Genomic DNA, 27,877 nt, shown 5'->3' on the forward strand with positions numbered 1-27,877 from the left:
GGATGAAGCCATGTCAAATTTATCATGAACTATGTAGTACTAAGGCATGAAGCCATGTTCCGTGAACTTGTCGTGAATGAATTTTCCATTTGTATTGAATTTGGTGTGGAGATGTTTGCAAGGTGTCGTGAGAACTTTAGTTTGTCAGCAATTTGTGTGATTTGTCAGCAATCTATGTGATGATTTTTTTTATAAACTGTTGTGCTGAGATGATGGATAGAATAGAGGAAGGCCTCTATTTTTAAACATACCGCCAGACACCCTGGCGGTAGGTTGCTGGACCCTACCGCCAGAGCCCATGGCGGTAGGGGTGGCATAGTTTCTGTGATGGAAAAAATCAACCCCTTGGCGATAGGCTCAAACCCTACCACCAGAGCGTGTGGCGGTAGGTTGTTGGATCCTACCACCAGAGCACATGGCGGTAGGGGGCGGCAAAGCTTCTATGACGAGAAAAAACACCACCTTGGGGGTACGGTAAGCCCACATAATCAGGTGTATCTTATAGGATAGGTATTACACAGGGCTTCAAACATTTGGCTCATGAGGATAATGTATATTAATATGGTCATCCAAAAATGAATATAAATTAAATATGATCTTTTCCTTCCAGATTCAGTTGTCCTAAATATAACTATAAATATGCAACAAATCCTTAAAGTATTACTTGGCTAAAAAATAAATCTACAGTTGGGGTTGAGTAGACTTCATCGTTACAAATTACTTAGCAGCCTGCAAATATAGATGCATTCATTGTTATTATTTAAGGTTGATAGCTTGGAATATTCTCAAATTCCAAACGACTGACAGAGAATAAGAACATGGGTACACACTACCGAACTTGAGATGGTACCTCTTTTCTAGTATATACCGAACTTGAAAGAACCGCGCAAACAGAAAGAATCAGTGCAGCAGCAATACTGAAAGTGAAAACATACATTTTATATAGAACATTAGCATGTAGACAAAATTGGAAGTAAGCAATGGAGAAACACCTCTTTGGCTAAATGTTTGGCTATATTGGCTGAAAAGCTCCCATGATTCTTGCCAATGGAAAACAGAACGACATATATATCTTGATCCTGCATATAATAAATACGATCGCAACATAGAAGAAAAGAGTCAGTTACCACAAAATTGAAGTCATGGGCTCAAAGCCTCAAATAATTATAAAGTAAGCAATATTCTATACGATGAATAAAACTCAAATTAACATTTAGCAGGATAATTAAGGCTCCGTGTTACATTGACTACACGGATAATTCATCTAGAAAATGTTCAAGCAAAGATCAGAATAGCAAGGGAGAGATAATTGTGAAGCATGGTGATTGTTCTGCACTAACATACCTCCGGATTTTTCTTCGGACCTGCAATGAGACCATCAAGTGCAGATTTAAACATTTGAAGTTTAGGCAGATTCACTGGCCCTAGGATCTTGCGTGCTGCATTTCGAACTACAACATTGGCATCCATCAATATGCCAAGGAACTGCAAAAGCAACAGGAGGCATAAGGTTACCAAATTTAGCATCTAGCACAGTTAATTACAAATAAAGAACCAATTCATACATCTAGCTTACACGAGATACATTATATTAATAATTAGTACCATGTGCATGTGCTTCTCCTGCATGCTCAAACATCCATATGTTGCCATATCAAACAGTGCCTGCAAAGTTTGCAGTCTAACTGCTTCTGTATCATCATTCATCATGTCCATCAACAAGTCCAAGGCCTTCTGTGCATATTGGTTTGAAAGCTTTGCAAGAGCTCCCAACGTTTTACATGCAACTGTTCGGACCTGTAGGGAGAACATATAGAACAATAAACAAAAGACACGGGACGTTAAGGGGAATTATGTGGTATAAGAGAATGACCTGACGTGATAGAATTCATCTTCAACCCCATGCGCAAATATGCAAGCAGCACTAGGGAATGATAATTTAGGTTGTAGTTTTTTCCCTTTGATGCTAGAGGCACTCCCAGTGTCAGTTTTTATGATCTTCTTAGACAGCGACTGAAGCAAAACACCTTCAGATACTCTCTGGATTTTGTAAAGTGCGTTGAATGCTTCAATTCTTACTTCTGTACACATGTCCCTGGCCACGGAGCTAAGCTGAATAGAGAAGTCCAAAGGGGAAACAAAGCAGTTATCATTACAGTGGTCAGTGGAGTAAAACTTGTAAGTTACAAATATTAAATGCGCAAGCATGATTAGATGCATCTTTCTTATTGTGTGCATCACAAACTGCATGTTTTAGTAGTAAATCTCATTCACCATGAGTACTTTCACCTTGTCAAAAGGATTTCTAGTGATAAGAACAGAAAGGTAAATTGATGAAAATACAGGTCTTCTAAGTAAAAAACAAGAACATCGCTCCCAGTATCAGTTATGGGCATGTCGTATAACTATTCATTCCAATCTATACTAGCCTGGAATTGACATATAGAAACAGAAGTATTAGGCTAAATAAAAATGTCGGTATACAATTAACACTAGGCCCACACTCAGCTCGTTGATCCTATCGTTCATGAACACCGAATCCAGCGCGAAGTGCAAACCATACATGTAGGATAACCCAGTCCATTTGGTCACCATCACCACCCAAATCCTCTCTCATGGCAAACTTCTCCGCACAAAGGCCAACCTATCCACCGAAGACAGGAGATCTCCTCAATTCCTCATATGTAAATCTCAAAAGCATACAGTAGCACAAAAGAAAACATAAGTACCCATAAATGACAAAATCTCACCAATCGCACAGCTGCCAACCTGATACCCTTGTCCTCGCCCCTCAGCAATTTCTCCGCGCAAGCATAGCAACACTCCACAACCCCGCCGCCGACATTCACCTTCTTAAGAACCACAGCGAGGCCACTGAGCACCTCCGCCCGTGACAACGGTAGAGTCCGTTGGCCATTGAGACTAGTGCTCGGATCTCCATCTCAGGGTCAGCACCTGAGCTACTAGATGTGTGCGGCCCCATAAACCAAGCCCACTTGGAGACGGACGAGCCGGGTTTGGAAGCGGCGAGGCCCTCGTCCATGAGATTCACGGCCCCATAAGCTTGGAAAGAATTTTGCAAAACCCAAATAAGTATATTTCTTGCAAACTAAAACTAATAATCTCTAGCAAATTAAAATTAGAACTGCATGCTGGTCGCATATGTACTGTATGATTAAATTTTCAGGTCTTTGTAACTGTTATTCTGATATCACCATAGAGACTTGAAAAGAAGAATCAATTTCTATATAGCTGAGAATTTAAAAAATAGCAACAATGTAGCTGTATGGATTGAACTCCTCCTCAAAGTATATATGCATTTAGATTTAGTTACACATGTTCATTCCAGCTAACTTTTTATCCAGATTGCTTAGGACATTGTTATCCAAACAGTTGATGGAAAGAATTTAGCATAATAGTACAAAACACAGGAGCTAGCATAGAGTTTTGTAAGGGGCATATCTATGTTTCTTCTCAACGGTAGTGGCCGCCTAACTTACTTTACAAAATGGGACAAGGATAATGGAAGGATGGCCCTGTGCCCTTTATTTATGGAATGATACTAATCAATACTCATCTACTGCATAAGTTTCTTCATGGTCTTTTAGACTATAATCCTGATTTTTTTTGCCTTCCTAAATCCTAATACTGTAGGGGCATTGCTGCCTGCTACATGATCTGAATGAGCATAGACCTTGTGATAAATGAGATCAACCGTATAATCAAAAGCATATAAGATCACCAGTTCGTTGGTGTATTGGCAGAGGACCTACCAGCGGTGGTGGAACTGGACTGCCGTGGTGCGGGCGGTGGTGCCCCTTGTGCCTACTCCATGCGAGAACGACCGACAGCATGCTGCAGGTAGGCCGCGGAGGGGTGGGCCGGGAGGGGGCGGGCAGAACCTGGCAATAGGTGGCGTAGAGGAGCAGGAGTCCGCGAGGAATAGGGCAGGGCTACGGCGGCAGAGGGGATCTCGAGAGGGCTGCGGCAGAGGACAAGACGCCCGCAGAGTGTGGAGAGGGAGGAGATGGCCGCGATACAGGATGCGCAGGCGGGGAGCAGGCGCGGCGCAAGACGGCAGGAGATAGTAGGAGGACGGACGAGTAGGGATGGCTTCTGCAAATCCGCCGCACGCTGGCTTTCGGCTCCCCTTTGGAAATATTTCGAGATCTAACCCTTTTGCCTACCACCAGGGGGTGGCGGTAGGTTTGCACGTCCTACCGCCGTGGGCTCTGGCGGTAGGTCCCTTGACGGCGACTAACGGCCGTCGGCTCGTGCTGACATGGAAAAGGGCCTACCGCCATGGGCTCTGGCGGTAGGGTACTGAAGCCTACCGCCAGCACTGTGGCGGTAGGGTCCTGGGTGGTGGATAAGGGGCTGGTTTGTGGGCCCTAATGCCTATGACCTACCAACTAACGCCTATGACCTTCCACCGGTATGCTAGAGAAGTAACATGTTACTCCAAAATGTGTGCCAACACTAACATCCATTTTATATGCACTCACCGCCTCCTCTATGCAAGTACTTCACCTGGATAGATCATGAAGTGCCAAAAGATGTCCAAAAGGACCAATATGAAAATTATCTTAGGCACCAGCGGCTGTTCGAAGAAAGGTTTCAAAGAGGCTTGGAGGAAGAGTGTCGTCAGAAAGAGAGGATGGAGCGGAAGTAACGCGAGGAGGAGAGGGCACACCAAATGAAGCTTGCTCGTGAGGAAAGGACAAGAAAGCTTGCAAAGGCTCGCAAGGCACAAGAGGAGGATGGGGCACGTGACAAGAAGGGGAAATGGCCCTGTATGACTCAGTAAAGCATTCGCTTCGGTGGACTCGTCATGTAACCGGATGAAGCCATGCCAAATTTATTATGAACTATGTAGTACTAAGGCATGAAGCCATGTGTCGTGAACTTGTTGTGAATGAATTTGTCATTTGTATTGAATTTGGTGTGGAGATGTTTGCAAGGTGTCGTGAGAAATTTAGTTTGTCAGCAATTTGTGTGATTTGTCAGCAATCTATGTGATGATTTTTATTTATAAACTGTTGTGCTGAGATGATGGATAGAACAGAGGAAGGCCTCTGTTTTTAAACCTACCGCCACATACCATGGCGGTAGGTTGCTGGACCCTAGCGCCAGAGCCCATGGCGGTAGGGGGGCATAGTTTCTGTGACGGAAAAAATCAACCCCTTGGCGGTAGGCTCATACCCTACCGCCAGAGCCTATGGCGGTAGGTTGCTGGATCCTACCGCCAAAGCACATGACGGTAGGGGGCGACAGAGTTTCCGTGACGAGAAAAAACACCACCTTGGCGGTAGGGTAAGCTCACATAATCAGGTGTATCTTATAGGATAGGTATTACACAGGGCTTCAAACATTTGGCTCACAAGGATAATGTATATTAATATGATCTTCTAAATAAATATATAAATTAAATATGCTCTTTGCCATCCAGATTCAGTTGTCCTAAATCAAACTATAAATATGCAACAAATCCTTAAAGTATTACTTGGCTAAAAAGAAATCTACAGTTGGGGTTGAGTAGGCTTCATCATTACAAATTACATAGCAGCCTGCAAATAGATGCATTCATTATTATTATTTAAGGTTGATAGCTTGGAATATTCTCAAATTCCATAGGACTGACAGAAAATAAGAGCATGGGTAAACCCTACCGAACTTGAGTTGGTACCTCCTTTCTAGTATATACCGAACTTGAAAGAACCGCGCAAACATAAAGAATCAGTGCAGCAGCAATACTGAAAGTGAAAACATACATTTTATATAGAACATTAGCATGTAGACAAAATTGGAAGTAAGCAATGGAGAAACACCTCTTTCGCTAAATGTTTGGCTATATTGGCTGAAAAGCTCCTATGATTCTTGCCAATGGAAAACAGAACGCCATATATATCTTGATCCTGCATATAATAAATATGGTCGCAACATCGAAGAAAAGAGTCAGTTACAACAAAACTGAAGCAATTATAGAGTAAGCAATATTCTATACGCTGAATGAAACTCATATTAACATTTAGCGGGATAACCGAGGCTCCGTGTTACATTGACTACACGAATAATTCATCTAGAAAATGTTCAAGCAAAGATCAGAATAGCAAGGGAGAGATAATTGTGAAGCATGGTGATTGTTCTGCACTAACATACCTCCAGATTTTTCTCCAGACCTGCAATGAGACCATCAAGTGCAGATTTAAACATTCGAAGTTTAGGCAGATTCACTGGCCCTAGGATCTTGCGTGCTGGATTTCGAACTACGACATTGGCATCCATCAATATGCCAAGCAACTGCAAAAGCAACAGGAGGCATAAGGTTACCAAATTTAGCATCTAGCACAGTTAATTACAAATAAAGAACCAATTCATACATCTAGCTTACACGAGATACATTATATTGATAATTAGTACCATGTGCATGTGCTTCTCCAGCATGCTCAAACATCCATATGTTGCCATATCAAACAGTGTCTACAAAGTTTGCAGTCTAACTGCTTCTGTATCTCATTCATCATGTCCATCAACAAGTCCAAGGCCTTCTGTGCATATTGATTTGAAAGCTTTGCAAGAGCTCCCAGCGTTTTACATGGAACTGTTCGGACCTGTAGGGAGAACATATAGAACAATAAACAAAAGACACGGGACATTAAGGGGAATTATGTGGTATAAGAGAATGACCTAACGTGATAGAATTCATCTTCAACCCCATGCGCAAATATGCAAGCAGCACCGGGGAATGATAATTTAGGTTGTAGTCTTTCCCTTTGATGCTAGAGGCACTCCCAGTGTCAGTTTTTACGACCTTCTTAGACAGCGACTGAAGCAAAACACCTTCAAATACTCTCTGGATTTTGGCAAGTGCGTTGAATGCTTCAATTCTTACTTCTGTACACATGTCCCTGGCCATGGAGCTAAGCTGAATAGATAAGTCCAAAGGGGAAACAAAGCAGTTATCATTACTGTGGTCAGTGGAGTAAAACTTGTAAGTTACAAATATTAAATGCACAAGCATGATTAGATGCATCTTTCCTATTGTGTGCATCACAAACTGCATGTTTTAGTAGTAAATCTCATTCACCATGAGTACTTTCACCTTGTCAAAATGATTTCTGGTGATAAGAACAGAAAGGTAAATTGCCGAAAATACAGGTCTTCTAAGTAAAAAACAAGAACATCGCTCCCAGTATCAGTTATGGGCATGTCGTATAACTATTCATTCCAAACTATACTAGCCTGGAATTGACATATAGAAACAGAAGTATTAGGCTAAATAAAAATGTCGGTATACAATTAAAACTAGGCCCACACTCAACTAGTTGATCCTACCGTTCATGAACACCGAATCCAGCGCGAAGTGCAAACCATACATGTAGGATAACCCAGTCCATTTGGTCACCATCACCACCCAACTCCTCTCTCATGGCAAACTTCTCCGCACAAAGGCCAACCTATCCACCGAAGACAGGAGATCTCCTCAATTCCTCATATGTAAATCTCAAAAGCATACAATAGCACAAAAGAAAACATAAGTACCCATAAATGACAAAATCTCACCAATCGCACAACTGCCAACCTCATACCCTCGTCCTCGCCCCTCAGCAATTTCTCCGCGCAAGCGTAGCAACACTCCACAACCCCGCCGCCGGCATTCACCTTCTTGAGGACCGCAGCGAGACCGCTGAGCGCCTTCGCCCGTGACAACGGGTAGAGTCCGCTGGCCATCAAGACTATTGCTCGGATCTCCATCTCAGGGTCAGCACCTGAGCTACTGGATGCGTTCGGCCCCCTAAACCAAGCCCGCTCGGAGACGGATGGGCCGAGTTCGGAAGCGGCGAGGCCCTCGTCCATGAGATTCACGACACCATAAGCTTGGAAAGAATTTTGCAAAACCCATATCAGTATACTTCTTGCAAACTAAAACTAATAATCTCTAGCAAATTAAAATTAGAACTGCATGCTGGTCGCATATTTACTGTATGATTAAATTTTCATGTCTTTGTAACTGTTATACTGGTATCGGCAAAGAGACCTGAAAAGAATATCAATTTCCATATAGCTAAGAATTTTAAAAAATAGCAACAATGCAGCTGTATGGATTGAACTCCTCCTTAAAGTATATATGCATTTAGATTTAGTTACACATGTTCATTCCAGCTAACTTTTATCCAGATTGCTTAGGACATTGTTAACCAAACATTTGATGGAAAGAATTTAGCGCAATACTACAAAACACAGGAGCTACCATAGAGTTTTGTAAGGGGAATATCTATGTTTCTTCTCAACGGTAGTGGCCGCCTAACTTACTTTACAAAATGGGGCAAGGATAATGGAAGGATGGCCCTGTGCCCTTTATTCATGGAATGATACTAATCAATACTCATCTACTGCACAAGTTTCTTCATGGTCTTTTAGACTAGAATACTGATTTTTTTGCCTTCCTAAATCCTAATCATGTAGGGGCATTGCTGTCTGCTACATGGTCTAAATGTGCATAGGCCTTGTGATTACTGAGATCAACCGTAGAATAAAACGCATATAAGATCACCAGTTCGTCGGTGTATTGGCAGGGGACCTACCAACGATGGTGGAACTGGACTGCTGCGGTGCAGGCTGTGTGCTACCTCTTGAGCATTCTACAAACGGTGGTTGTCTATGTAAAGAGAAACAGACAATCCAAACTTCAAATGATATAAGTGAAGCACATGAAGCATTCTATAAAGCCATACTCAAAAGATATAAGTGAAGTGCATAGAGTATTCTATAAATCAACCAAGGACTATCTCATACCAGCATGGTGCATAAAAGAAAAATGAAAACCAAATGCAAAAGACGCTCCAAGATTGCACGTATCGCATGAACAAAACGAATCCGAAAACATACCGATACTTGTTGATGAAAGAGGGGATGCCTTCCGGGGCATCCCCAAGCTTAGACGCTTGAGTCTCCTTGAATATTTACTTGGGGTGCCTCGGGCATCCCCAAGCTTGAGCTCTTTCCTCTCTTCCTTCTTCTCACATCGAGACCTTCTCGATCATCGGACACTTCATCCACACAAAACTTCAACAGAAAACTCGGTAAGATCCGTTAGTATAATAAAGCAAATCACTACTCTAAGTACTATTGCAAACCAATTCATATTTTGTTTTTGCATTATAGCTACTGTAATATAACTTTTCCATGGCTTAATCCACTGATATAAATTGATAGTTTCATCAAAACAAGCAAACTATGCATCAAAAACAGAATCTGTCTACAACAGAACAGTCTGTAATAATCTGAACATTCACCATACTTCTGATACATGAACAATTCTACCAAAACTAGGAAAAATAAACAATTTGTATAGGAAGAAAGTGCAAAAAGAATCAGAACCATTTGACGTTCCAGCTAAAAATGTAAAATCGCGCACTACAGCCAAAGTTTCTGTCCTGCACCGTACAGACCATCAAGCAAATGTAAACATCCTAAAGGCAAACCTTGGCACATTATTTTTATAATACAATGGGATTGTACAAGGGGATAATTATTTTTGTTGAAAAGTTTCTGTAATCAAGATTCACAAAGTTTCTGTGAGCATGAACAAAGTTCAAGGCTAGCTCCCACTTCAACAATGCTTGTCTTTCTCACTTTCGCTTTCCTTTTTGAAAAAGTTTTGGGTTCCCCTCTTTATTTTTGTTGTTTTTAAACTATATAAAAGCACTCAACAGAAATAAATGACTCTCTAAAACTTCCGGGTTGTCTCCCTAGCAGCACTTTCTTTAAAGCCATTAAGCTAGGCATATAGTGCTCAAGTAATGAATCCACCCGGATCCCAAGGTATATCAAAGCCAATTTTAATTAATAATGATTTATAATTTAGTAGTGAGCAAAAAGTAACATATATCATGCAATAACGAAGTCTAACTCTCTTCCTATGCATCGCCATGTCATAAAAGAACAATTCATGCACACAAAGTAAAGGCCAATGCATAGTATAAACAGTTTCTTGCAACTTTATCATATTGGAAACATAGAGAGGTGGAGATATAGTTCCTCTCTCATAATAATTGCAAGTAGGAGCAGCAAGCACATGCATATTATATTCATCAAAATCATCATGTGCAACGGTAAAAGGCAACCCATCAATATATTCCTTAATAAGAGCAAACTTCTCCGATATAGTGTAGTTTGGAGAATTCAGAAAGATAATAGGACTATCATGTGTGGGTGCAATAGCAACAATTTCATGTTTAACATAAGGAACTATAGCAAGTTCATCTCCATAAGCATAATTCATATTGGCATCTTGGCCACAAGCATAGCAAGCATCATCAAAAAGGGATATTTCAAAAGAATCGATGGGATCATAGCAATTATCATAATATTCATCCTTCGGTAAGCATGAAGGGGAATTAAACAATGTATGAGTTGAAGAGTTACTCTCATTAGAAGGTGGGCATGGGTGATCAATCCACTCTTCCTCCTTTTGTTCTTCGCTCTCCTCCTCATCTTTTTCATCCAATGAGCTCACAGTTTCATCAACTTCTTCTTCTATAGATTCCTGCAAAATATTAGTCTCTTCTTGGACAGCGGAGACTTTCTCAATAAGTGCATTAATATCGTAATTGTATTCATAATTCTCATAACAATATTTAAGGATAGCTAAATTTTCAGGTCTATAAACAGCATCATCAAAATCTTCAAACTCTTTAAACATAGATTCAATTTCATAAGCACCCATAAAAGCAACAAATTCTTCTATTTGTTCCACATCATAGTAATCATATATACCATTAGCATAAGAAGCTAAGGTCTTATTATCATTAAGTTTGCATGAAAAGGGAAGGTGTGGAGCCTTCATCCTAGAGCAACAAGTATAATCATATCTCAAGCATAGTTGCCTAGCATACCAATTCAATATATGAATTTGATCCCATAATATTTCCCTTTTTGTGTCAAGCGGTAATCCCTAAAGTATTCACGTTGATCCAACGTTACTCCCATTACATAATTGAATGGGGTTTTCTCAGGATTATTAAAGTAGTACATAATATTTTTCACATAACCAGCATCGAGGGTTTTAGGAGGTTCCCCATCTCCATGAGTAGAAAGTACACCTAATTTTTTTGGTATTTCGTGTTCCATATCCATAACTAAAGATAAAGAACAACTAAGAATAGCAAATAAAAATTACTTAGTGATAAAGCAAACAAGCACACACGAGAATATTCACCCCACGCTATTGCTCCCCGGCAACGGCGCCAGAAAAAGGTCTTGATAACCCACAAGTATAGGGGATCGCAACAGTTTTCGATAAGTAAGAGTGTCGAACCCAATGAGGAGCTAAAGGTAGAACAAATATTCCCTCAAGTTCTATCGACCACCGATACAACTCTACGCACGCTTGATGTTCGCTTTACCTAGAACAAGTATGAAACTAGAAGTACTTTGTAGGTGTTGTTGGATAGGTTTGCAAGATAATAAAGATTACGTAAATAAAAAGTAGGGGCTGTTTAGATAAAGAAACAATAAAGTAAATATAGCAAGTGTGGAAAAGTGGTGGTAGGAGTTGCGAAATTGCCCCTAAGCAATTGACTACTTTACTAGACCGATAGCAAGTATTATGTGGGAGAGGCCACTGCTAGCATGTCATCCCTGACTTGGAATTCTATGCACTTATGATTGGAACTATTAGCAAGCATCCGCAACTACTAATGTTCATTAAGGTAAAACCCAACCATAGCATTAAGATATATTGGTCCCCCTTCAATCCCGTATGCATCAATTTCTATGCTAGGTTGAAGCTTCTGTCACTCTTGCCCTCCAATACATAGTCCTATCAACATACAACTAACCCTAGGGTGTGATCCACGCGCGCAATCATATGATGGGCACCAAAGGACAGCAACATAACCACAAGCAAATTAAATCAATCATAGCAATTCATCAACCACCGATAGGACAACGAAAATCTACTCAGACATCATAGGATGGCAACACATCATTGGATAATAATATGAAGCATAAAGCACCATGTTCAAGTAGAGGGTACATCGGGTTGCGGGAGAGTGGACCGCTGTAGATAGAGGGGGGAAGGTGATGGAGATGTTGGTGAAGATGGCGGAGGTGTTGGTGTAGATCGCGGTGATGATAATGGCCCCCGGTGGCACTCCGGTGCCACCGGAAGCGAGGGGGAGAGAGAGCCCCCCTCCTTCTTCTTCCTTGACCTCCTCCCTAGATGGGAGAAGGGTTTCCCCTCTGGTCCATGGCCTCCATGGCGTGGGAGGGGTGAGAGCCCCTCCGAGATTGGATCTGTCTCTCTGTCTCTCTCTGTTTCTGCGTTCTCAGATTCTTCCCTTTCACCGTTTCTTATATTCCCGGAGATCCGTAACTCCGATTGGGCTGAAATTTTGACACGATCTCTATCCGTAAATTAGCTTTCTTGCGGCGAAAGAAGGGCATCAACCGCCTTATGGGGTAGCCACGAGGGTCAAGGGCGCGCCTGCCTCTCCAGGGCGCGCCCCCTACCTTGTGGGCCCCTCGAGCATCGTCTCGCGTGGATTCTTCTTCGAAAAATCATATATACTCCAAAAAAATCTCCGTCAATTTTTATTCCATTTGGACTCCGTTTGATATGGATATTCTGCGAAACAAAAAAACATGCAACAAACAGGAACTGGCACTGGGCACTGGATCAATATGTTAGTCCCAAAAATAGTATAAAAAGTTGCCAAAAGTATATGAAAGTTGAATAATTTTGGCATGGAACAATAAAAAATTATAGATATGACGGAGACGTATCAATAACCAATCATACATAAAAGAATTCAGAGAAGATTCAAATATTATTCATAGATAGATCCATTTTATATGCACTCACCGCCTCCTCAATGCAAGTACTTCACCTGGATAGATCATGAAGTGCCAAAAGATGTTCAAAAGGACCAATATGAAGATTGTCTTAGGCGCCAGCGGCTGTTCGAAGAAAGGTTTCAAATAGGCTTGGTGGAAGAGCATCGTCAGAAAGAGAGGATGAAGCGGAAGTAACGCGAGGAGGAGAGGGCACGCCAAACGAAGCTTGCTAATGAGGAGAGGACAAGAAAGCTTGCAAAGGCTCACACGACACAAGAGGAGGATGAGGCACGTGACAAGAAGGGGAAATGGCCCCGTATGACTCAGTAAAGCATTCGCTTCGGTGCACTCGTCATGTAACCGGATGAAGCCATACCAAATTTATCATGAACTATGTAGTACTAAGGCATGAAGCCATGTCTCGTGAACTTGTCGTGAATGAATTTTCCATTTGTATTGAATTTGGTGTGGAGATGTTTGCAAGGTGTCGTGAGAACTTTAGTTTGTCAGCAATTTGTGTTATTTGTCAGCAATCTATGTGATGATTTTTATTTATAAGTTGTTGTGTTGAGATGACGGATAGAATAGAGGAAGTCCTTTGTTTTTAAACCTACCGCCACACACCCTGGCGGTAGGTTGCTGGACCCTAGCGGCAGAGCCCATGGCGGTAGGGGGGCATAGTTTCTGTGACGGAAAAAATCAACCCCTTGGCGGTAGGCTCAAACCCTACCCCCAGAGCCTGTGGCGGTAGGTTGCTGGATCCTACCGCCAGAGCTCATGGCGGTAGGGGCGGCAAAGTTTCTATGATGAGAAAAAACACCACCTTGGCGGTAGGGTAAGCTCACATAATCAGGTGTATCTTATAGGATAGGTATTACACAGGGCTTCAAACATTTGGCTCACAAGGATAATGTATATTAATATGATCTTCTAAATATATATATATATATATATATATATATATATAAATGAAATATGCTCTTTGCCATCCAGATTCAGTTGTCCTAAATCAAACTATAAATATGCAACAAATCCTTAAAGAATTACTTGGCTAAAAAGAAATCTACAGTTGGGATTGAGTAGGCTTCATCATTACAAATTACATAGCAGCCTGCAAATAGATGCATTCATTATTATTATTTAAGGTTGATAGCTTGGAATATTCTCAAATTCCATAGGACTGACAGAAAATAAGAACATGGGTACACCCTACCGAACTTGAGATGGTACCTCCTTTCTAGTATATACCGAACTTGAAAGAACCGCGCAAATAGAAAGAATCAGTGCAGCAGCAATACTGAAAGTGAAAACAAACATTTTATATAGAACATTAGCATGTAGACAAAATTGGAAGTAAGCAATGGAGAAACACCTCTTTGGCTAAATGTTTGGCTATATTGGCTGAAAAGCTCCCATGATTCTTGCCAATGGAAAACAGAACGCCATATATATCTTGATCCTGCATATAATAAATATGGTCGCAACATCGAAGAAAAGAGTCAGTTACAACAAAACTGAAGCAATTATAGAGTAAGCAATATTCTATATGCTTAATGAAACTCATATTAACATTTAGCTGGATAACCGAGGCTCCGTGTTACATTGACTACACGAATAATTCATCTAGAAAATGTTCAAGCAAAGATCAGAATAGCAAGGGAGAGATAATTGTGAAGCATGGTGATTGTTCTGCACTAACATACCTCCAGATTTTTCTCCAGACCTGCAATGAGACCATCAAGTGCAGATTTAAACATTCGAAGTTTAGGCAGATTCACTGGCCCTAGGATCTTGCGTGCTGCATTTCGAACTACGACATTGGCATCCATCAATATGCCAAGGAACTGCAAAAGCAACAGGAGGCATAAGGTTACCAAATTTAGCATCTAGCACAGTAAATTACAAATAAAGAACCAATTCATACATCTAGCTTACACGAGATACATTATATTGATAATTAGTACCATGTGCATGTGCTTCTCCAGCATGCTCAAACATCCATATGTTGCCATATCAAACAGTGTCTACAAAGTTTGCAGTCTAACTGCTTCTGTATCTCATTCATCATGTCCATCAACAAGTCCAAGGCCTTCTGTGCATATTGATTTGAAAGCTTTGCAAGAGCTCCCAGCGTTTTACATGGAACTGTTCGGACCTGTAGGGAGAACATATAGAACAATAAACAAAAGACACGGGACATTAAGGGGAATTATGTGGTATAAGAGAATGACCTGACCGGATAGAATTCATCTTCAACCCCATGCGCAAATATGCCAGCAGCACAGGGGAATGATAATTTAGGTGGTAGTTTTTTCCCTTTGATGCTAGAGGCACTCCCAGTGTCAGTTTTTATGATCTTCTTACACAGCGACTGAAGCAAAACACCTTCATATACTCTCTGGATTTTGGCAAGTGTGTCGAATGCTTCAATTCTTACTTCTGTACACATGTCCCTAGCCATGGAGCTAAACTGAATAGAGAAGTCCAAAGGGGAAACAAAGCAGTTATCATTACAGTGGTCAGTGGAGTAAAACTTGTAATATACAAATATTAAATGCACAAGCATGATTAGATGCATCTTTCTTATTGTGTGCATCACAAACTGCATGTTTCAGTAGTAAATCTCATTTGCCATGAGTACTTTCACCTTGTCAAAAGGATTTCTGGTGATAAGAACAGAAGGGTAAATTGCCGAAAATACAATTCTTCTAAGTAAAAAACAAGAACATCGCTCCCAGTAACAGTAATGGTCATGTCGTGTAACTATTCATTCCAAACTTTAGTAGCCTGGAATTGACATATAGAAACAGAAGTATTAGGCTAAATAAAAATGTCGGTATCACATTAACAGCAGGCCCACACTCAGCTAGTTGATCCAACCGTTCATGAACACCAAATCCAGCGCGAAGTGCAAACCATACATGTAGGATAACCCAGTCCATTTGGTCACCATCACCAACCAACTCCTCTCTCATGGCAAACTTCTCCGCACAAAGGCCAACCTATCCACCGAAGATAGGAGATCTCCTCAATTCCTCATATGTAACTCTCAAAAGCATACAACAGCACAAAAGAAAACATAAGTACCCATAAATGATAAAATCTCACCAATCGCACAGCTGCCAACCTGATACCCTCATCCTCGTCCCTAAGCAATTTCTCCGTGCAAGCGTAGCAGCACTCCACAACCCCGCCGCCGATATTCACTTTCTTGAGGACCGCAGCGAGGCCGCTGAGCACCTCCGCCCATGACAACGGGTAGAGTCCGCTGGCCACCAAGACTAGTGCTCGGATCTCCATCTCAGGGTCAGCACCTGAGCTACTGGATGCGTGCGACCCCATAAATCGAGCTCGCTTGGAGACGGACAGGCCGGGTTCGGAATCGGCGAGTCCCCCGTCCATGAGATTCACGACCCCATAAGCTTGGAAAGCATTTTGCAAAACCCATATAAGTATATTTCTTACAAACTAAAACTAATAATCTCTAGCAAGTAAAAATTAGAACTGCATGCTGGTCGCATATTTACTGTATGATTAAATTTCCAGGTCTTTGTAACTGTTATTCTGATATCAGCACAAAGACCTGAAAAGAAGTATCAATTTCCATATAGCTGAGAATTTAATAAAAACATAGCAACAATGCAGCTGTATGGATTGAAATCCTTCTCAAAGTATATATGCATTTAGATTTAGTTACACATGTTCATTCCAGCTAACTTTTATCCAGATTGCTTAGGACATTGTTATCCAAACAGTTGATGGAAATAATTTAGTGCAATACTACAAAACACAGGAGCTAGCATAGAGTTTTGTAAGGGGCATATCTATGTTTATTCTCAACGGTAGTGGCCGCCTAACTTACTTTACAAAATGGGACAAGGATAATGGAGGGATGGCCTTGTGCCCTTTATTCGTGGAGTGATACTAATCAATACTCATCTACTGCATAAGTTTCTTCATGGTCTTTTAGACTACAATCCTAATTTTTTTTGCTTTCCTAAATCCTAATCCTGTAGGGGCATTGCTGTCTGCTACATGGTCTAAATGAGCATAGGCCTTGTGATTACTGAGATCAACCGTAGAATCAAAAGCATATAAGATCACCAGTTCATCGGTGTATTGGCAGAGGACCTACCAGCGGTGGTGGAACTGGACTGCCGCGGTGTCGGCGATGGTGCCCATTGTGGCTTCTCCATGCGAGAACGGCCGACATCGATGTAGGTAGGCTGCGGAGGGGTGGGCCGAGAGGGGGCGGGCAGAGCCTGGCAGTACGCAACATAGAGGAGCAGGAGGCCGCGAGGAATGGGGCAGGGCCGCGACGGCGGTGGGGATCTCGAGAGGGCTGCGGTAGAGGACAAGACGCCCACGGAGTGCAGAGAGGGAGGAGATGGCCATGATGCAGGATGCGCAGGCGGGGAGCGGGCGCGGCGCAAGACGGCAGGAGATAGCGGGAGGACGGACGAGTAGGGATGGCTTCCGCAAATCCGCCGCGCGCTGGCTTCTGGTTCCCCTTTGGAAATATTTCGGGATCTGACCCTATTGCCTACCACCAGGGGGTGGCGGTAGGTTTACACATCCTACCGCCATGGGCTCTGGCGGTAGGTCCCTTGACGGCGATTGACGGCCGTCGGCTCCTGCTGACATGGAAAAGGGCCTACCACCATGGGCTCTGGCGGTAGGGTCTTGGGTGGTGGATAAGGTGGATAAGGGGCTGGTTTGTGGACCCTAATGCCTATGACCTTCCAACTAATGCCTATGACCTTCCACCGGTATGCTAAAGAAGTAACATCTTACTCCAAAATGTGTGTCAACACTAACATCCATTTTATATGCACTCACCGCCTCCTCTATGGAAGTACTTTACCTGGATAGGTCATGAAGTGCCAAAAGATGTCCAAAAGGACAAATATGAAGATTTTCTTAGGCGCCAGCGGCTGTTTGAAGAATGGTTTCAAATAGGCTTGGAGGAATAGGGTCATCAGAAAGAGAGGATGGAGCGGAAGCAAGGCGAGGAGGAGAGGGCACGCAAAACGAATCTTTCTCGTGAGGAGAGGACAAGAAAGCTTGCAAAGGCTCGCGAGGCACAAGAGGAGGATGAGGCACGTGACAAGAAGGGGAAATGGCCCCGTACGACTCAGTAAAGCCTTCGCTTTGGTGGACTCGTCATGTAACCGGATGAAGCCATGCCAAATTTATCATGAACTATGTAGTACTAATGCATGAAGCCATGTGCCGCGAACTTGTCGTGAATGAATTTGCCATTTGTATTGAATTTGGTGTGGAGATGTTTGCAAGGTGTCATGAGAACTTTAGTTTGTCAGCAATTTGTGTGATTTGTCAGCAATCTATGTGATGATTTTTATTTATAAACTGTTGTGCTGAGATGACGGATAGAACGGAGGGAGGCCTCTGTTTTTAAACCTACCGCCACACACCCTAGCGGTGGTTGCTGGACCCTACCGCCAGAGCCCATGGCGGTAGGAGGGGCATAGTTTCTGTGATGAAAAAAATCAACCCCTTGGCGGTAGGCTCAAACCCTACCGCCAGAGCGTGTGGCGGTAGGTTGCCAGATCCTATCGCCAGAGCACATGGCGGTAGGGGGCGGCAAAGTTTCTATGACGAGAAAAAACACCACCTTGGCGCTAGGGTAAGCCCACATAATCAGGTGTATCTTATAGGATAGGTATTACACAGTGCTTAAAACATTTGGCTCATGAGGATAATGTATATTAATATGATCTTCCAAATATATATATATATATAAATTAAATATGCTCTTTGCCTTCTAGATTCAGTTTTCCTAAATCAAACTATAAATATGCAAGAAATCCATAAAGTATTACTTGGCTAAAAAAGAAATCTACAGTTGGGGTTGAGTAGACTTCATCGTTACAAATTACTTAGCAGCCTGCAAATATAGATGCATTCATTGCTATTATTTAAGGTTGATAGCTTGGAATATTCTCAAATTGCATACGACTGACAGAAAATAAGAACATGGGTACACACTACCGAACATGAGATGGTACCTCCTTTCTAGTATATACCAAACTTGAAAGAACCGCGCAAACAAAAAGAATCAGTGCAGCAACAATACTGAAAGTGAAAACATACATTTTATATAGAACATTAGCATGTAGAAAAAATTGGAAGTAAGCAATGGAGAAACACCTCTTTGGCTAAATGTTTGGCTATATTGGCTGAAAAGCTCCCATGATTCTTGCCAATGGAAAACAGAACGCCATATATATCTTGATCCTGCATATGATAAATACGGTCGCAACATAGAAGAAAAGAGTCAGTTACCACAAAATTGAGGTCATAGGCTCAAAGCCTCAAATAATTATAGATTAAGCAATATTCTATACGCTGAATGAAACTCAAATTAAAATTTAGCAGGATAATTGAGGCTCCGTGTTACATTGACTACACGAATAATTCATCTAGAAAATGTTCAAGCAAAGATCAGAATAGCAAGGGAGAGATAATTGTGAAGCATGGTGATTGTTATGCACTAACATACGTTCGGATTTTTCTCCAAACCTGCAACGAGACCATCAAGTGCAGATTTAAACATTTGAAGTTTAGGCAGATTCACTGGCCCTAGGATCTTGTGTGCTGCATTTCAAACTACGACATTGGCATCCATCAATATGCCAAGGAACTGCAAAAGCAACAGGAGGCATAAGGTTACCAAATTTAGCATCTAGCACAGTTAATTACAAATAAAAAACCAATTCATACATCTAGCTTACATGAGATACATTATATTGATAATTAGTACCATGTGCATGTGCTTCTCCTACATGCTCAAACATCCATATGTTGACATATCAAACAGTGTCTGCAAAGTTTGTCGTCTAACTGCTTCTGTATCATCATTCATCATGTCCATCAACAAGTCCAAGGCCTTCTGTGCATATTGGTTTGAAAGCTTTGCAAGAGCTCCCAGCGTTTTACATGCAACTGTTCGGACCTATAGAGAGAACATATACAACAATAAACAAAAGACACGGGACGTTAAGGGGAATTATGTGGTATAATAGAATGACCTGAACTGATTGAATTCATCTTGAACCCCTTGCGCAAATATGCCAGCAGCACAGCGGAATGATAATTTAGGTGGTAGTTATTTCCCTTTGATGCTAGAGGCACTCCCAGTGTTAGTTTTTATGATCTTCTTAGACAAAGACTGAAGCAAAACACCTTCAGATACTCTCTGGATTTTGGCAAGTGCGTTGAATGCTTCAATTCTTACTTCTGTACACATGTCCCTGGCCATGGAGCTAAGCTGAATTGAGAAGTCCAAAGGGGAAACAAAGCAGTTATCATTACAGTGGTCAGTGGAGTAAAACTTGTAATATACAAATATTAAATGCACAAGCATGATTAGATGCATCTTTCTTATTGTGTGCATCACAAACTGCATGTTTCAGTAGCAAATCTCATTTGCCATGAGTACTTTCACCTTGTCAAAAGGATTTCTGGTGATAAGAACAGAAAGGTAAATTGCCGAAAATACAGGTCTTCTAAGTAAAAAATAAGAACACCGCTCCCAGTATCAGTTATGGGCATGTCGTATAACTATTCATTCCAAACTTTAGTAGCCTGGAATTGACATATAGAAACAGAAGTATTAGGCTAAATAATAATGTCGGTATCACATTAACACTAGGCCCACACTCAGCTAGTTGATCCTACCGTTCATGAACACCAAATCCAGCGCGAAGTGCAAACCATACATGTAGGATAACCCAGTCCATTTGGTCACCATCACCACCCAACTCCTCTCTCATGGAAAACTTCTTCGCACAAAGGCCAACCTATCCACTGAAGACAGGAGATCCCCTCAATTCCTCATATGTAACTCTCAAAAGCATACAGTAGAACAAAAGAAAATACAAGTACCCATAAATGAAAAAATCTCACCAATCACACAACTGCCAACCTGATACCCTCGTCCTCGCCCCTCAGCAATTTCTCCGCGCAAGTGTAGCAGCACTCCACAACCCCGCCGCCAGCATTCGCCTTCTTGAGGACCGCAGCGAGGCAGCTGAGCGCCTCCGCCCATCACAACGGGTAGACTCCGCTGGCCATTGATTCTAGTGCTCGGATCTCCATCTCAGGGTCAGCACCTGAGCTACTGGATGCGTGCGGCTCCATAAACTGAGCCCGCTTGGAGACGGATGGGCTGGGTTCGGAAGCGGTGAGGCCCTCGTCCATGAGATTCACGACCCCATAAGCTTGGAAAGAATTTTGCAAAACCCATATAAGTATATTTCTTGCAAACTAAAACTAATAATCTCTACCAAATTAAAATTAGAACTGCATGCTGGTCACATATTTATTGTATGATTAAATTTTCAGGTCTTTGTAACTGTTATTTTTATATCAGCACTGAGACCTGAAAAGAATATCAATTTCCATATAGCTGAGAATTTTAAAAAATAGCAACAATGCAGCTGTATGGATTGAACTCCCCCTCAAAGTATATATGCATTTAGATTTAGTTAAACATGTCCATTCCAGCTAACTTTTATCCGGATTGCTTAGGACATTGTTATCTGATACGTCTCCAACATATCTATAATTTTTGATTGCTCCATGCTATATTATCTACTGTTTTGGACTATATTGGGCTTTATTTTCCACTTTTATATTATTTTTGGGACTAACCTATTAATCGGAGGCCCGGCCCAGAATTGCTGTTTTTTTGACTATTTAAGTGTTTTGGAGAAACGAATATCAAACGGAGATTTTCTCATCACATAAGATCCAGGAGACTTGGACCCTCCGTCAAGATAGCCACGAGGCGGTCACGAGGGTGGAGGGCGCCCCCCTAGGGCGCGCCCCCTGCCTCGTGGGCCCCTTGAAGCTCCACCGACGTACGCCTTCCTCCTATATATACCTACGTACCCCCAAACGATCGGGGACGGAGCCAAAAACCTAATTCTAGCACCGCAACTTTCTGTGTCCATGAGATCCCATCTTGGGGCCTGTTCCAGAGCTCCGCCGGAGGGGGCATCGATCACGGAGGGCTTCTACATCATCATCCAAGCCCCTCCGATGAAGTGTGAGTAGTTTACTTTAGACCTATGGGTCCATAGTTAGTAGCTAGATGGCTTCTTCTCTCTTTTTGGATCTCAATACAATGTTCTCCCCCTCTCTTGTGGAGATCTTTTCGACGTAATCTTATTTTTGCGGTGTGTTTGTTGAGACCGATGAATTGTGGGTTTATGATCAAGTCTATCTATGAATAATATTTGAATCTTCTCTGAATTCTTTTATGTATGATTGGTTATCTTTGCAAGTCTCTTCGAATTATTAGTTTGGTTTGGCCTACTAGATTGGTTGTACTTGCCATGGGAGAAGTGCTTAGCTTTGGGCTCGATCTTGCGGTGTCCTTTCCCAGTGACACAAGGGGCAGCAAGGCACGTATTATATTGTTGCCATCGAGGATAACAAGATGGTTTTTTTATCATATTGCATGAAACTATCCCTCTACATCATGTCATCTTGCTTAAGGCGTTACTCTGTTTTTAACTTAATAGTCTAGATGCATGCTGGATAGCGGTCGATGAGTGGATTAATAGTAGTAGATGCAGGCAAGAGTCGGTCTACTTGTCTCAGACATGATGCCTATATACATGATCATACCTAGATATTCTCATAACTATGCTCAATTCTGTCAATTGCTCAACAGTAATTTGTTCACCCACCGTAGAATACTTATGCTCTTGAGAGAAGCCACTAGTGAAACCTATGGCCCCCGGGTCTCTTTCTTATCATATCAATCTCCATCACTTTATTATTGCTTTGCTTTTACTTTGCCTTTTACTTTTTACTTTGCATCTCTATACCAAAAATACCAAAAATAGTATTTATCATCTCTATCAGATCTCACTTTCGTAAGTGACCATGAAGGGATTGACAACCCCTAAGCACGTTGGTTGTGTTGAGCCATTGTTTTTGTGTAGGTACGGGGGACTCGCGCATAGCCTCCTACTGGATTGATACCTTGGTTCTCAAAAACTGAGGGAAATACTTACACTACTTTGCTGCATCATCCTCTCCTCTTCGGGGAAATCCAACGCAGTGCTCAAGAGGTAGCAAGAAGAATTTTTGGTGCCATTGTCGGGGAGTCTGCGCAAAAGTCAACATACCAAGTACCCATCACAATCCCTATCTCCTGCATTACATTATTTGCCATTTGCCTCTCGTTTTCCTCTCCCCCACTTCACCCTTGCCGTTTTATTCGCCCTCTCTCTCTATCCTTCCTCCCTCTCTATTTACCTCATTTTGCCCATTTGCTTTTTGTTTGCTCGTGTGTTGGATTGCTTGTTTGTCGCGATGGCTCTTCCTAGATTCGGTGATCTTCACCTTAAAAGGTTAGAGGAGATCGAAAACAACATCAGGAAATTTATGGTTTTGCAATTTGAGCATAATAATTTCTTTAGAAATGAGCTTAAGGAACAAAAAGGTTTTATGAGTTATATGAATAAAGAGCTCGATGATATGTCTAAAGAATTTGATGGTATAAGATCCCAAATTGCTCGTCTTGAAAAATTAACTGCTGAAATTTCGGATATGCAAGCTACCTTAGTCAATAAGATGGCCGCTAAACCGGATTCCTATGAAAATAAAAATGAAGATCTAAAAGTTATTGATGTGTCCCCTATTAAATCTTTGTTTTTCAATATTAATCTTGATAATGATGGGACTGAATATGATCCACCTTTACCTAGAAGGCGTTCTAAAAATTCGGAGTATTATATCTTGATGGTGAAATTGATAAAAGTGGTATTAAAAGAAATAAAACCCTAGATGATGCTAAACCCACTATATTGGATTTCAAGGAATTTAATTATGAAAATTGCTCTTTAATTGATTGTATTTCCTTGTTGCAATCCTTGCTAAAATCTCCTCATGCTTATAGTCAAAATAAAGCCTTTACCGAACATATCGTTGATGCCTTGATGCAATCTTATGAAGAAAAACTTGAGTTGAAAGTTTCTATACCAAGAAAACTTTATGGTGAGTGGGAACCTACTATTAAAATTAAAATTAAAGATTATGAGTTTTATGCTTTGTGTGATTTGGGTACTAGTGTCTCTACTATTCCCAAAACTTTGTGTGATTTGCTAGATTTCCGTGATTTTGATGATTGCTCTCTAAACTTGCATCTTGCGGATTCCACTATTAAGAAACCTATGGGAATAATTAATGATGTTCTTATTGTTTCAAATAGGAATTATGTGCCCGTAGATTTTATCGTTCTTGATATAGATTGCAATCCTTCTTGCCCTATTATTCTCGGTAGATCTTTCCTTAGAACGGTTGGTGAAATTATTGATATGAAGGAAGGGAATATTAGATTTCAATTTCCATTAAAAAAGGGCATGGAACACTTCCATAGAAATAAAATAAAATTACCATATTAATCTATCATGAGATCCACTTATGGATTGCCTACCAAAGATGGCAATACCTAGATCTATTCTTGCTTGTTATGCCTAGCTAGGGGTGTTAAACGATAACGCTTGTTGAGAGGCAACCCAATTTTATTTTTATTCCTTGCTTTTTGCTCATGTTTAGTAATAAATAAATTATTTAGCCTCTGTTTTGGTTGTGTTTTTTTGTGTTTAATTAGTGTTTGTGCCAAGTAGAACCGTTGGGAAGACTTGGGGAAAGTCTTGTTGAACTTGCTGTAAAAAACAGAAACTCTAGCGCTCACGAGAACTGCTGTCATTTTTATTTGGAAAGTGAAATTTAGTTAATTCTTTTTTAAGATGATTAATATATAAATTCCTCACGTCCATCAATTTATTTTAGAATTTTTGGGATTCCAGATCTTGCGCTAGCTACAGATTACTACAGACTGTTCTGTTTTTGACAGATTCTGTTTTTCGTGTGTTGTTTGCTTATTTTGATGAATCTATGGCTAGTAAAATAGTTTATAATCCATAGAGAAGTTGGAATACAGTAGGTTTAACGCCAATATAAATAAAGAATGAGTTCATTATAGTACCTTGAAGTGGTCTTTTGTTTTCTTTCGCTAACGGAGCTCACGAGATTTTTTACTTTAAGTTTTGTGTTGTGAAGTTTTCAAGTTTTGGGTAAAGATTTGATGGATTATGGAACAAGGAGTGGCAAGAGCCTAAGATTGGGGATGCCCATGGCACCCCCAAGATAATCTAAGGACACCTAAAAGCCAAAGCTTGGGGATGCCCCGGAAGGCATCCCCTCTTTCGTCTACTTCTATCGGTAACTTTACTTGGAGCTATATTTTTATTCACCACATGATATGTGTTTTTCTTGGAGCGTATTTTATGATTTGAGTCTTTGCTTGTTAGTCTACCACAATCATCCTTGCTGTACACACCTTTTGAGAGAGCCATACATAATTTTGAATTTGATAGAATACTCTATGTGCTTCACTTATATCTTTTGAGCTTTATAGTTTTGCTCTAGTGCTTCACTTATATCTTCTAGAGCACGATGGTGAATTCGTTTTATAGAAACTATTGATCTCTCATGCTTCACTTAGATTATTTTGAGAGTCTTAATATCATGGTAATTTGCTTAAAATCCTAATATGCTTGGTATGCAAGATTAATAATAAAACTTTCTTATGAGTGTGTTGAATACTAAGAAAAGTTTGATGCTTGATGATTGTTTTGAGATATGGAGGTAATAATATCAAAGTCGTGCTAGTTGAGTAGTTGTGAAATTGAGAAATACTTGTGTTGAGGTTTGCAAGTCCTGTAGCATTGCACGTATGGTAAACGTTATGCAACAAATTTGAAACATGAGGTGTTATTTGATTGTCTTCCTTATGAGTGGCGGTCGGGGACGAGCGATGGTCTTTTCCTACCAATCTATCCCCCTAGGAGCATGCGCGTAGTGCCGAGGTTTTTGATGACTTGTAGATTTTTGCAATAAGTATGTGAGTTCTTTATGACTAATGTTGAGTCCATGGATTATACGCACTCTCACCCTTCCATCCTTGCTAGCCTCTTCGGTACCGTGCATTGCCCTTTCTCACATTGAGAGTTGGCGCAAACTTCGCCGGTGCATCCAAACCCCGTGATATGATACGCTCTTTCACACATAAACCTCCTTATATCTTCCTCAAAACAGCCACCATACCTACCTGTTATGGCATTTCCATAGCCATTCCGAGATATATTGCCATGCAACTTTCCATCATTCCGTTCATCATGACACATTCATCATTGTCATATTGCTTAGCATGATCATGTAGTTGACATAGTATTTTGTGGCAAAGCCACCGTTCATAATTCTTTCATACATGTCACTCTTGGTTCATTGCATATCCCGGTACACTACCAGAGGCATTCATATAGAGTCATCTTTGTTCTAGTATCGAGTTGTAATCATTGAGTTGTAAATAAATAGAAGTGTGATGATCATCATTATTAGAGCATTGTCCCAAGTGAGGAATAAAAAAAGAAATGACATAAAAAAAGAGAAGGCCCCAAAAAAGAAAGGCCATAAAAAAAGAAAAGGCCCAAAAATGAGAGAAAAAGAGAAAAGGGACAATGTTACTATCCTTTTACCACACTTGTGCTTCAAAGTAGCACCATGATCTTTTTGGTAGAGAGTCTCTCATGTTATCACTTTCATATACTAGTGGGAATTTTTCATTATAGAACTTGGCTTGTATATTCCAACAATGGGCCTCCTCAAGTGCCCTAGGTCTTGTGAGCAAGCAAGTTGGATGCACACCCACTAGTTTCTTTTGTTGAGCTTTCATACATTTATAGCTCTAGTGCATCCGTTGCATGGCAATCCCTACTCCTTGCATTAACATCAATCGGTGGGCATCTCCATAGCCCATTGATTAGCCTCGTTGATGTGAGACTTTCTCCTTTTTGTCTTCTCCACATAACCCCCTTCATTATATTCTATTCCACCCGTAGTGCTATGTCCATGGCTCGCGCTCATATATTGCGTGAAAGTTTATAGGTTTGAGATTACTAAAGTATGAAACAATTTCTTGGCTTGTCATCGGGGTCGTGCATGATGGGAGCATTCTTGTGTGACAAAAATGAAACATGACTAAACTATATGATTTTGTAGGGATGAACTTTCTTTGGCCATGTTATTTTGAGAAGACATAATTGCTTAGTTAGTATGCTTGAAGTATTATCATTTTTATGTCAATATGAACTTTTGTCTCGAATCTTTCGGATCTGAATATTCATACTACAATTAAGAAGAATTACATTAAAATTATGCCAAGTAGCACTCCGCATCAAAAATTCTCTTTTTATCATTTACCTACTCGAGGACGAGCAGGAATTAAGCTTGGGGATGCTTGATACGTCTCCAACGTATCTATAATTTTGTATTGCTCCATGTTATATTATCTACTGTTTTGGACTACATTGGGCTTTATTTTCCACTTTTATATTATTTTTGGGACTAATGTATTAACCGGAGGCCCAGCCCAGAATTGCTATTTTTTTGCCTATTTCAGTGTTTCGGAGAAACAAAATATCAAACGGAGTCCAAACGGAATGAAACCTTCGGAAACGTGATTTTCTCATCATATAAGATCCAGGAGACTTGGACCCTCCGTCAAGATAGCCACGAGGCGGTCACGAGGGTGGAGGGCGCCCCCCTAGGGCGCGCCCCCTGCCTCGTGGGCCCCTTGAAGCTCCACCGACGTACGCCTTCCTCCTATATATACCTACGTACCCCCAAACGATCGGGGACGGAGCCAAAAACCTAATTCTAGCACCGCAACTTTCTGTGTCCATGAGATCCCATCTTGGGGCCTGTTCCAGAGCTCCGCCGGAGGGGGCATCGATCACGGAGGGCTTCTACATCATCATCCAAGCCCCTCCGATGAAGTGTGAGTAGTTTACTTCAGACCTACGGGTCCATAGTTAGTAGCTAGATGGCTTCTTCTCTCTTTTTGGATCTCAATACAATGTTCTCCCCCTCTCTTGTGGAGATCTATTCGATGTAATCTTCCTTTTGCGGTGTGTTTGTTGAGACCGATGAATTG

At 41.2% G+C, this 27,877-nt stretch overlaps 4 pseudogenes; all 4 read right to left on the reverse strand.

The window, feature by feature from the left end:
• Positions 1 to 721: 721 nt before the first annotated feature.
• On the reverse strand, positions 722 to 3,660 carry LOC123129646 (protein SIEL-like; annotated as a pseudogene).
• Positions 3,661 to 5,548: 1,888 nt separating this feature from the next.
• On the reverse strand, positions 5,549 to 13,503 carry LOC123129647 (protein SIEL-like; annotated as a pseudogene).
• A 436-nt stretch (positions 13,504 to 13,939) lies between these two features.
• On the reverse strand, positions 13,940 to 17,022 carry LOC123129648 (protein SIEL-like; annotated as a pseudogene).
• Positions 17,023 to 18,736: 1,714 nt separating this feature from the next.
• The window catches only part of LOC123129649 (protein SIEL-like), a 49,126-nt pseudogene continuing 39,985 nt past the window's right edge, over positions 18,737 to 27,877 (reverse strand).

This window comes from Triticum aestivum, chromosome 6A, assembly GCF_018294505.1.
Source record: "Triticum aestivum cultivar Chinese Spring chromosome 6A, IWGSC CS RefSeq v2.1, whole genome shotgun sequence".
In the NCBI taxonomy this organism is placed as follows: Eukaryota; Viridiplantae; Streptophyta; class Magnoliopsida; order Poales; family Poaceae; genus Triticum; species Triticum aestivum.